This window comes from Ranitomeya imitator, chromosome 4 (assembly GCF_032444005.1).
Source record: "Ranitomeya imitator isolate aRanImi1 chromosome 4, aRanImi1.pri, whole genome shotgun sequence".
NCBI classification, from domain to species: Eukaryota; Metazoa; Chordata; class Amphibia; order Anura; family Dendrobatidae; genus Ranitomeya; species Ranitomeya imitator.
This window is the reverse complement of record NC_091285.1, coordinates 491,698,040-491,711,551: the sequence shown is the minus strand read 5'-3', so window position 1 is coordinate 491,711,551 and position 13,512 is coordinate 491,698,040.

The window sequence follows — 13,512 nt, the reverse complement described above, 5'->3', positions numbered from 1 at the left end:
ACACCCCAACACTGCCTCATGGGTGGGCAGACCCACAAGGGCTGTATCACGTCCACACACCCCAACACTGACCCATGGCTGGCCAGACCCACAAGGGCTTTATCTCACGTCCACACACCCCAACACTGACCCATGGCTGGCCAGACCCACAAGGGCTGTATCTCATGTCCACACACCCCAACACTGACCCATGGCTGGCCAGACCCACAAGGGCTGTATCTCACGTCCACACACCCCAACACTGACCCATGGCTGGCCAGACCCACAAGGGCTGTATCTCATGTCCACACACCCCAACACTGACCCATGGCTGGCCAGACCCACAAGGGCTGTATCTCACGTCCACACACCCCAACACTGCCTCATGGGTGGGCAGACCCACAAGGGCTGTATCTCACGTCCACACACCCCAACACTGTCTCATGGATGGGCAGACCCACAAGGGCTTTATCTCACGTCCACACACCCCAACACTGCCCCATGGCTGGCTAGACCCACAAGGGCTGTATCTCACGTCCACACACCCCAACACAGCCTCATAGGTGGGCAGACCCACAATGGCTGTATCTCACGTCCACACACCCCAACACAGCCTCATGGATGGGCAGACCCACAATGGCTGTATCTCACGTCCACACACCCCAACACTGCCTCATGGGTGGGCAGACCCACAATGGCTGTATCTCACGTCCACACACCCCAACACTGCCTCATGGGTGGGCAGACCCACAAGGGCTGTATCTCACGTCCACACACCCCAACACAGCCTCATGGATGGGCAGACCCACAAGGGCTGTATCTCACGTCCACACACCCCAACACAGCCTCATGGATGGGCAGACCCACAAGGGCTGTATCTCACGTCCACACACCCCAACACTGTCTCATGGATGGGCAGACCCACAAGGGCTGTATCTCACGTCCACACACCCCAACACTGCCTCATGGGTGGGCAGACCCACAAGGGCTTTATCTCACGTCCACACACCCCAACACTGCCTCATGGGTGGGCAGACCCACAAGGGCTTTATCTCACGTCCACACACCCCAACACTGCCTCATGGGTGGGCAGACCCACAAGGGCTGTATCTCACATCCACACACCCCAACACAGCCTCATGGATGGGCAAACCAACAAGGGCTGTATCTCACGTCCACACACCCCAACACAGCCTCATGGGTGGGCAGACCCACAAGGGCTGTACCTCACGTCCACACACCCCAACACAGTCTCATGGATGGGCAGACCCACAAGGGCTGTATCTCACGTCCACACACCCCAACACAGCCTCATGGATGGGCAGACCCACAAGGGCTTTATCTCACGTCCACACACCCCAACACAGCCTCATGGGTGGGCAGACCCACAAGGGCTCTATCTCACGTCCACACACCCCAACACTGCCTCATGGGTGGGCAGACCCACAAGGGCTGTATCTCATGTCCACACACCCCAACACAGCCCCATGGCTGGCCAGACCCACAAGGGCTGTATCTTACGTCCACACACCCCAACACAGGCTCATGGGTGGGCAGACCCACAAGGGCTGTATCTCACATCCACACACCCCAACACAGCCTCATGGCTGGCCAGACCCACAAGGGCTGTATCTCACGTCCACACACCCCAACACAGCCTCATGGGTGGGCAGACCCACAAGGGCTGTATCTCACGTCCACACACCCCAACACAGCCTCATGGATGGGCAGACCCACAAGGGCTGCATCTCACGTCCACACACCCCAACACAGCCTCATGGATGGGCAGACCCACAAGGGCTTTATCTCACGTCCACACACCCCAACACAGCCCCATGGCTGGCCAGACCCACAAGGGCTGTATCTTACGTCCACACACCCCAACACAGCCTCATGGGTGGGCAGACCCACAAGGGCTGTATCTCACATCCACACACCCCAACACAGCCTCATGGCTGGCCAGACCCACAAGGGCTGTATCTCACGTCCACACACCCCAACACAGCCTCATGGGTGGGCAGACCCACAAGGGCTGTATCTCACGTCCACACACCCCAACACAGCCTCATGGATGGGCAGACCCACAAGGGCTGTACCTCACGTCCACACACCCCAGCACAGTCTCATGGATGGACAGACCCACAAGGGCTGTACCTCATGTCCACACACCCCAACACAGCCTCATGGATGGGCAGACCCACAAGGGCTTTATCTCACGTCCACACACCCCAACACAGCCTCATGGATGGGCAGACCCACAAGGGCTTTATCTCACGTCCACACACCCCAACACTGCCTCATGGGTGGCCAGACCCACAAGGGCTGTATCTCACGTCCACACATCCCAACACAGCCTCATGGATGGGCCGACCCACAAGGGCTGTATCTCACGTCCACACATCCCAACACAGCCTCATGGATGGGCAGACCCACAAGGGCTTTATCTCACGTCCACACACCCCAACACAGCCTCATGGGTGGGCAGACCCACAAGGGCTGTATCTCACATCCACACACCCCAACACTGCCTCATGGGTGGCCAGACCCACAAGGGCTGTATCTCACGTCCACACACCCCAACACAGCCTCATGGATGGGCAGACCCACAAGGGCTGTATCTCACGTCCACACACCCCAACACAGCCTCATGGGTGGGCAGACCCACAAGGGCTGTATCTCACGTCCACACACCCCAACACAGCCTCATGGATGGCCAGACCCACAAGGGCTGTATCTCACGTCCACACACCCCAACACAGCCTCATGGATGGGCAGACCCACAAGGGCTTTATCTCACGTCCACACACCCCAACACAGCCTCATGGGTGGGCAGACCCACAAGGGCTGTATCTCACGTCCACACACCCCAACACAGCCTCATGGATGGCCAGACCCACAAGGGCTGTATCTCACGTCCACACACCCCAAAACAGCCTCATGGATGGGCAGACCCACAAGGGCTGTATCTCACGTCCACACACCTCAACACAGCTTCATGGGTGGCCAGACCCACAAGGGCTGTATCTCACGTCCACACACCCCAACACAGCCTCATGGGTGGCCAGACCCACAAGACCTCTATCTCACGTCCACACACCCCAACACAGCCTCATGGGTGGCCAGACCAACAAGGGCTCTATCTCACGTCCACACACCCCAACACAGCCTCATGGGTGGCCAGACCCACAAGGGCTGTATCTCACGTCCACACACCCCAACACAGCTTCATGGATGGGCAAACCCACAAGGGCTGTATCTCACGTCCACACACCCCAACACAGCCTCATGGGTGTCCAGACCCACAAGGGCTCTATCTCACGTCCACACACCCCAACACAGCCTCATGGATGGACAGACCCACAAGGGCTGTATCTCACATCCACACACCCCAACACAGCCTCATGGATGGGCAGACCCACAAGGGCTGTATCTCACATCCACACACCCCAACACAGCCTCATGGGTGGCCAGACCCACAAGGGCTCTATCTCACGTCCACACACCCCAACACAGCCTAATGGGTGGACAAACCCACAAGGGCTGTATCTCACGTCCACACACCCCAACACAGCCTCATAGATGGGCAGACCCACAAGGGCTCCATCTCACGTCCACACACCCCAACACTGCCTCATGGGTGGCCAGACCCACAAGGGCTGTATCTCTCGTCCACACACCCCAACACAGCCTCATGGATGGGCAGACCCACAAGGGCTCTATCTCACGTCCACACACCCCAACACAGCCTCATGGGTGGGCAAACCCACAAGGGCTGTATCTCACATCCACACACCCCAACACAGCCTCATGGATGGGCAGACTCACAAGGGCTGTATCTCACATCCACACACCCCAACACAGCCTCATGGATGGGCAGACCCACAAGGGCTGTATCTCACGTCGACACACCCCAACACAGCCTCTTGGGTGGCCAGACCCACAAGGGCTCTATCTCACGTCCACACACCCCAACACAGCCTCATGGGTGGGCAAACCCACAAGGGCTGTATCTCACGTCCACACACCCCAACACAGCCTCATGGATGGGCAGACCCACAAGGGCTTTATCTCACATCCACACACCCCAACACAGCCTCATGGATGGGCAGACCCACAAGGGCTGTATCTCACGTCCACACACCCCAACACAGCCTCATGGATGGGCAAACCCACAAGGGCTGTATCTCACGTCCACACACCCCAACACTGCCTCGTGGATGGGCAAACCCACAAGGGCTGTATCTCACGTCCACACACCCCAACACAGCCTCATGGATGGGCAGACCCACAAGGGCTGTATCTCACATCCACACACCCCAACACAGCCTCATGGATGGGCAGACCCACAAGGGCTTTATCTCACATCCACACACCCCAACACAGCCTCATGGATGGGCAGACCCACAAGGGCTGTATCTCACGTCCACACACCCCAACACAGCCTCATGGATGGGCAAACCCACAAGGGCTGTATCTCACGTCCACACACCCCAACACTGCCTCGTGGATGGGCAAACCCACAAGGGCTGTATCTCACGTCCACACACCCCAACACAGCCTCATGGATGGGCAGACCCACAAGGGCTGTATCTCACATCCACACACCCCAACACAGCCTCATACATGGCCAGACCCACAAGGGCTGTATCTCACATCCACACACCCCAACACAGTCTCACTGGTGGCCAGACCCACAAGGGCTGTATCTCACGTCCACACACCCCAACACAGTCTCATGGGTGGGCAGACCTACAAGGGCTGTATCTCTCGTCCACACACCCCAACACAGTCTCATGGGTGGGCAGACCCACAAGGGCTGTATCTCACGTCCACACACCCCAACACAGTCTCATGCGTGGCCAGACCCACAAGGGCTGTATCTCACGTCCACACACCCCAACACATTCTCAATGGTGGCCAGACCCACAAGGGCTGTATCTCACGTCCACACACCCCAACACAGTCTCATGGGTGGGCAGACCCACAAGGGCTGTATCTCACGTCCACACACCCCAACACAGTCTCATGGGTGGGCAGACCCACAAGGGCTGTATCTCACGTCCACACACCCCAACACAGTCTCATGGGTGGCCAGAACCACAAGGGCTGTATCTCACGTCCACACACCCCAACACAGTCTCATGGGTGGGCAGACCCACAAGGGCTGTATCTCACGTCCACACACCCCAACACAGCCTCATGGATGGACAGACCCACAAGGGCTGTATCTCACATCCACACACCCCAACACAGCCTCATGGGTGGCCAGACCCACAAGGGCTGTATCTCATATCCACACACCCCAATACAGTCTCAATGGTGGCCAGACCCACAAGGGCTGTATCTCACATCCACACACCCCAACACAGCCTTATGGATGGGAAGACCCACAAGGGCTGTATCTCACATCCACACACCCCAACACAGTCTCAATGGTGGCCAGACCCATGAGGGCTGTATCTTACGTCCACACACCCCAACACTGCCTCATGGATGGGCAGACCCACAAGGTCTGTATCTCACGTCCACACACCCCAACACTGCCTCATGGGTGGGCAGACCCACAAGGGCTGTATCTCACGTCCACACACCCCAACACAGCCTCTTGGATGGGCATACCCACAAGGGCTGTGTCTCACATCCACACACCCCAACACAGCCTCATGGATGGCCAGACCCACAAGGGCTGTATCTCACATCCACACACCCAACACATTCTCATGGGTGGCCAGACCCACAAGGGCTGTATCTCACATCCACACACCCCACCACTGCCTCATGGATGTGCAGACCCACAAGGGCTGTATCTTATGTCCACACACCTCAACACAGTCTCATGGGTGGCCAGACCCACAAGGGCTGTATCTCATGTCCACACACCCCAACACAGTCTCATGGGTGGCCAGACCCACAAGGGCTGTATCTCACGTCCACACACCCCAACCCTGCCTCATGGATGGCCAGACCCACAAGGGCTGTATCTCATGTCCACACACCCCAACACTGCCTCGTTGATGGCCAGACCCACAAGGGTTGTATCTCACATCCACACACCTCAACACAGCTTCATGGATGGCCAGACCCATAAGGGCTGTATCTCACGTTCTCACATCCACACACCCCAACACAGTCTTGTGGGTGGGCAGACCCACAAGGGCTGTATCTCACATCCACACACCCCAACACAGTCTCATGGATGGCCAGATCCACAAGGGCTGTATCTCTCGTCCACACACCCCAACACTGCCTCATGGATGGCCAGACCCACAAGGGCTGTATCTCACATCCACACACCCCAAGACAGCCTCATGGATGGCCAGATCCACAAGGGCTGTATCTCTCGTCCACACACCCCAACACTGCCTCATGGATGGCCAGACCCACAAGGGCTGTATCTCACATCCACACACCCCAAGACAGCCTCATGGATGGGCAGACCCACAAGGGCTGTATCTCATGTCCACACCCCAACACAGCCTCATGGTTGGCCAGACCCACAAGGGCTGTATCTCACGTCCACACACCCCAACACTGCCTCATGGATGGCCAGACCCACAAGGGCTTTATCTCATGTCCACACACCCCAACACTGCCTCATGGATGGGCAGACCCACAAAGGCTGTATCTCACGTCCACACACCCCAACACAGCCTCATGGATGGCCAGACCCACAAGGGCTGTATCTCACTTCCACACACCCCAACACAGCCTTATGGGTGGGCAGATCCACAAGGGCTGTATCTCACGTCCACACACCCCAACACAGCCTCATGGTTGGCCAGACCCACAAGGGCTGTATCTCACGTCCACACACCCCAACACTGCCTCATGGATGGCCAGACCCACAAGGGCTTTATCTCACGTCCACACACCCCAACACTGCCTCATGGGTGGGCAGACCCACAAGGGCTGTATCTCACATCCATACACCCCAACACAGCCTCATGGTTGGCTGCATCTCACGTGCACTTGGTCTGATGCTCTCTATTGTTCCTTGGAAGCAGCCAGTATTGATCTGCAATTTGATCATTGGTAAAGAATTCACTTCTTCATTCCCCATGTCACCGGCTCTGGGAATCTGGCCATATACATGGCTGATTATGAGTGGATGCAGAGTGTCCCTTTAATAACCCCATCAGCCCTGCACACATTCAGGGTGGCTAGGAGAAAGATTAACCCTTGGTGATTGCATCATGCAATCCCTGCTGGGACTTGTGATTCTCCAATCATTGTCACCATGTAGCGATCTATGCAGTGATGGTGTTATAGTCAGTTGCTCTGTCCCTGCACCTCCCAGCATGTCAGCCAGTGCAGTCATTACTTCTCCCTCCATGTCCCTCCCATTTGGTGACTTTGCATTAGCAGTGCCTGGGTGCTGCTCAAATTGAATTTTAATTTTAACTTCCGGGTTTCCTCTGCTCATTACATCAAGGCGATTCCTCTTAAGCAGGCACCTTCTTGGCACAGCCTGGCACCTTGTATCTGCCCTGATAGATATAGGAGGCGATGTGCAATTCATGGTCTTCCTGGAGCTTCCATGCTAATGATCCATCCATGCATCTTCTCCATATCCTCCTGTGCATCAGGGCTGGAGTCAGGAGCTTGTGCCCGGCATTGTGCAGTGCAGGGATTAGCAGGGATCATGGCAGGGCAGTGCAGGGATCATGGCAGGGCAGTGCAGGAGTCAGGAGGAGACAACACAGCAAGTGCACATGTGTCTATTGTGTGCAGCCAGAGACGACACCCCACAGCCGCAGACTGATCAGCCCCACACAGGAATCCACTCCAAATACTCAGCACATAGTCTGCACAAATCCCACATTTATTCAATGATTTACCACTAGCAGGATAGGATCGGTTGGTTAGAAAATCATTTTTAATGACACAAAAACAATGATGTGCATGTAATAGGGAATATTTATATACATTGATTAGATAATGTATCTGTCCCTGACACTAAACTGCCGCTAATTACCAGATTGGTAAAAGCCAATCACCCCCAGTGTAAAAGGAGAAGGAAAAATGGCCCTGAGAGTAAATACATTTACATCAAATCAAACGTGATCAATGCTGGGTAATAACGACTCCACAGAAAGGATCTCAGCACAAAACACAGGAACAAGCGCACATCCAGCCCACAGAGACAATAACCAAACCAAATGTGTGTGTGTATGTATGTATGTATATATATATTATATATTATACTTATATTTAGGTCGTTCTAACAATTAATATGTGGATCATAAATATGGATATAGATAGCCCGTTTAACCATTTAACCATATAAAATTGGCACGCAGGATCGATTGATCAATAAATCATTTCTATGGATTTTACATGAGTAAAAAAATAAAATAAAAAAATACATATATTTTTATATAGATAGATAAGAAAGAAAGAATGAGGCTGCACTCCAATAAATGATTTTTTTCTATATAGATGATAGATAGATAGATAGATAGATAGATAGATAGATAGATAGATAGATCGATAGATAGACACAGATGGTATGGGGTGTGTTATATAAGGATATCCATTATAGTATATTATCTTTTTTCTTTTATTGCTAGCTGATTTTTTATTTGTAGTAATGTCTATATAGTGTGATTTGCAGTGACACACATGAATCTCCCCAGCTATGAGTATACAGGGATCTGCTTTGCACACAGATCTGCAATACTTGGGGTCGCTTAGGTAAATGTTCCTCTTGCAGTGTGCTGTGCTCAGATTTGCATGGTGCTGCTGGAGCTGAGTGCTGTCGTTGTCGTGTTATTGGTAGTATGTTGTGATCAGCTTTCTATGGCGGTGCTGTGATTTGCGACGCTGCAGGTTGTTGGGATATGGGTGGTAATTAGTGATTAGTTTTCTATGATATAGCTGGATTAGTATAATTGTGCTTTGCTCTATATCAAGATCCTGATGTATTGTAATTGGCTTTACATAGTAGATTTGGGGTAATATATCGCGATTGGCTCTGTGTGATTGTGCTGAATCAGAATATTGAGATTGTTTTTGTGTAGTGGGATTGGGCCAGTATATTGCAATTTACTGTATGATTAAGCTGGAGTAAGATATTATGATTGTGCTAGGGAATTATATTGCGATTAGCTTTGTGTAGTGACATTTGGGCAATATAGTGTGACATTAGAGCAGTATACTGTGACATTGGGGCAGTATATTGTGACATCGGGGCAGTATATTGCGATTGGCTTTGTGTAGTGGTATATTGCGACTGGCTTTGTGCAGTGACATTGGAGCAGTATATTGTGACATTGGAGAAGTATATTGCGATTGGCTTTCTGTAGTGACATTGGAGCAGTATATTGCGATTGGCTTTGTGTAGTGACATTAGAGCAGTATATTGTGACATTGGAGTTAGAGCAGTTTATTGTGACATTGGAGCAGTATATTGTGACTGGCTTTGTGCAGTGACATCGGAGCAGTATATTGTGACATTGGAGCAGTATATTGTGATCGGCTTTGTGTAGTGACATTGGAGCAGTATATTGTGACATTGGAGCAGTATATTGTGACTGGCTTTGTGCAATGACATCGGAGCAGTATATTGTGACATTGGAGCAGTATATTGTGATCGGCTTTGTGTAGTGACATTGGAGCAGTATATTGTGGCATTGGAGCAGTATATTGTAGCATTGGAGCAGTATATTGTGGCATTGGAGCAGTATATTGTGACATGGGGGCAGTATATTGTGATCGGCTTTGTGCAGTGACATTGGAGCAGTATATTGTGACATTGGAGCAGCATATTGTGGCATTTGAGCAGTATATTGTGACATGGGGGCAGTATATTGTGATCGGCTCTTTGTAGTGACATTGGAGCAGTATATTGTGACATTGGAGCAGCATGTTGTGACATCGGGGCAGTATATTGTGATCGGCTCTTTGTAGTGACATTGGAGCAGTATATTGTGACATCGGAGCAGCATGTTGTGACATCGGGGCAGTATATTGTGATCGGCTCTTTGTAGTGACATTGGAGCAGTATATTGTGACATCGAAGCAGCATGTTGTGACATCGGGGCAGTATATTGTGACATGGGGGCAGTATATTGTGATCGGCTCTGTGTAGTGACATTGGAGCAGTATATTGTGACATCGAAGCAGCATGTTGTGACATCGGGGCAGTATATTGTGATCGGCTCTTTGTAGTGACATTGGAGCAGTATATTGTGACATTGGAGCAGCATGTTGTGACATCGGAGCAGCATGTTGTGACATCGGGGCAGTATGTTGCGATCGGCTCTGTGTAGTGGCATTGGAGCAGTATATTGTGACATCGGAGCAGCATGTTGTGACATCGGGGCAGTATGTTGCGATCGGCTTTGTGTGCTGGGCTGCAGGGGCTGCTCGCCATGTGGTGGTCGTGGTGACAGCTTGCAGTGGTCAGTGGATGGAGGCTGCAGCTCTTCTCCAATAGGCAGGATGTCAAAGGTGACGCGTGAAGACTCCAGAAGCCACAGCTGCCAGCTGGACAGCTACATTTCTCCAGAGCTTCCTGCAAACTTGTCCATCTACAAATACATCTACATCTGTCGCTACAAAGTAACAAAATGGGGGATAAAGGCGGGTGGGGGTCAGGGTGGTTGTTCTTTTTATTAGTTTAAATAAAAGAAAGCACATGAGGAAGAAGAAGAATCCTATTAGCGACATTGTAAAGACAGAGGCTGATAACTAAGGGCAGCAATACATTGTATATTGCAATCACTGCATATGAAAATCATTGTGGATTTATCAAGAATCAGCCCGTGGAGTCGTGAGCTGAATCCTAAGATAAACTTGTAAACAATCAGGTGATGATACATTGTATCTAAGGCCCCATACATTAACCCTATAGTGGGAAGGCAGATCCCCCAGCCCAGTGCAGCCCTGTGGTATTAGGAGATGGAGCATCTGCTCATATTCTCAGAGTGGTCGATATTTTTCATTCACACTCGTGCCTTTCTGCTTTGCAAGAGGGGAAAATTACACTTTTGTTAAGATGCATTGAAGCGGCCTTCATGTGGGGGTCTCTCCTCTATCTGGCCATTAGTTCATCACGAACTACTTATCTGAGCAGGATGAGCCCCTCACAGGAGAACGTCATGCAATGATAAGCCATGTTTGCTATTTGGGCATATTGTCCTGGTGGCTGAAAACGCATTGTCCATGGCGAGGAAACATTATTCTGATAGACTAATATAGGGTCGGCTTTATAGCAAAGATATTGTAATTGTTCAAAGTCACTAGGGTCTGAGCACGGTTCTGGACAGGAGTCATCCATTCATCCATTCATCCATGCAGATACATACACTGAATGTAAATAGACCAGCTGAAAACGACACACATGATATACAATCACATCCATAGTTACACAACCTGTATATAGATTTATACACTAAGCCACAAACACACACATACATACACACATGTACACACACACACTCACGGCCACATACATACAGCACAACACATATGGACACATACTGGTACAGAACACTGATGTCCAATCCGTGCACAAACATACACTTAAATACCATACATGTATACCATATACACATACACACAAATATACACACAAATATACACACTCATGGCCACATACATACAGTACAACACATATGGACACATACTGGTAGAGAACACTGATGTCCAATCCGTGCACAAACATACACTTAAATACAATACATGTATACCATATACACATGTACACACAAATATACACACTCATGGCCACATACATACAATACAACACATGCACCCACTGTGCACATAGAGAACACTGGTGTCCAATCCATACACAAACTTACACTTAAATACTCAGTATACATGTATACCATATACACACACACATACAAACACACATACACACACACACACACACACACACACACACACACACACACACACACACTCATGGCCCTATATGCACAGTACAACACATATGAACAGATGCATATACTGATAGAAAACACTAATGTCCATTCCATAGACAGAAATGCTCACTATATACATCTACACATACTGTATATACACACCTCCTTGCACACTGTGCATATAGTAAGCACATACACGCAGGTACCCTATATACATAAATGGTGTGTATTGATTGCCAGTGGCCATGTCAGTGGATCGTGCAAGGAGAGTTGTTCCTACCTAGTAGAATACTTTGGAGTAGTATTAGTATTAGTAATGATAAAACTGTAGGAGCCATAGATACGGCCATGAATAATTGACACGGAGCAGCCTTCCTTCGTTTCTGCCTTATTATTAATTAGGCGCCTCCAGTCTTTGCACTGAGAGCTCCGCGGGGCCGGTTGCAGCTTTAAATATGAATTAAAAGCAAATCCCGGCTACTGTAATGCGAAAATGATTCCATGTCTGCTATGGCGGAGATGAATGGCTGCCCGGATCAATACTGGGGAGGAAGGCAGGTAGTGGGCTGCTCCGGACCCCAGCTCCATCACGGCCAGAACAATCTGCATGCAGAATAAATATGTCATCATCATCATAACAGCAAGAATAATAATAATGCACCTTATGTGCAGCCTGAACAGTGCATAATAATAATAATAATAATAATAATACACCAAATCCATGCAACTAATATTGCAGCATGTTGTCTGGCACGTTACTGATGATGTTACTACTACTAATAATAATACACAGTATAATAATAAGATCTCCGTACATTGAACAAAGTCATTTACATAAATTAACGACCACCCTGTGTGTCCACGATCACCAGGTATCAGCACAGAGGAATGCTTTTTCCCTTCTGTCTTTTAAATATATTTTTTTGTATTTTTACTTATTTACTTATTTTTTGAGCTTTTATTTTATTGCAATGGTACATGCAAACAAGAAGAAATACCTAGATTAGCAAAGATAATAATACAAAACATTACGGATGAAATACCATCGCAGGCCATTATTTCTACGTTGGGAAAAATCAGTCCAGCCCAGGAAAAAAAAGCTTTGCAGTTTTTATTCTAAGATCATTTTCTTTTCGAATTCACAGAAATAAAACATTATGCCACTATTGAGCGAATTCTCTAAACTCGGTGTGAGCCGTGTGGAGAATATTCCAGCTATTGATAGTGATTGTAATTGTGTGAGGATTTGGCTCATTCATGGTGATATAATAGATATAGTGGAGCATTATTCCCCCTCACTCTTGCTATAAAACCAAAGGAAATAATCTTAGAATTATACAAATAATCTATCTATCTATCTATCTATCTATCTATCTATCTATCTATCTATCTATCTATCTATCTATCTACACAGATGCAGAAGTTTTTCTTTTAAAATATTTTTTTTCTCTCGTGCTGTTTGAAAGGACCGTAGGTAATTTATCTAATTAGTGATGTCGTAACTCCATTATAATATATTGTGGAGCCCAGAAAAAATAACTTAACAACAAACTAATCTCTGCTATTTTTAATTCTGTATTGCTTTTTATATGATTTATTATCAGGATCAGGTTTCTCGATATGTAATGCGTGTAATAATATAATTATGAAAGGTATACAC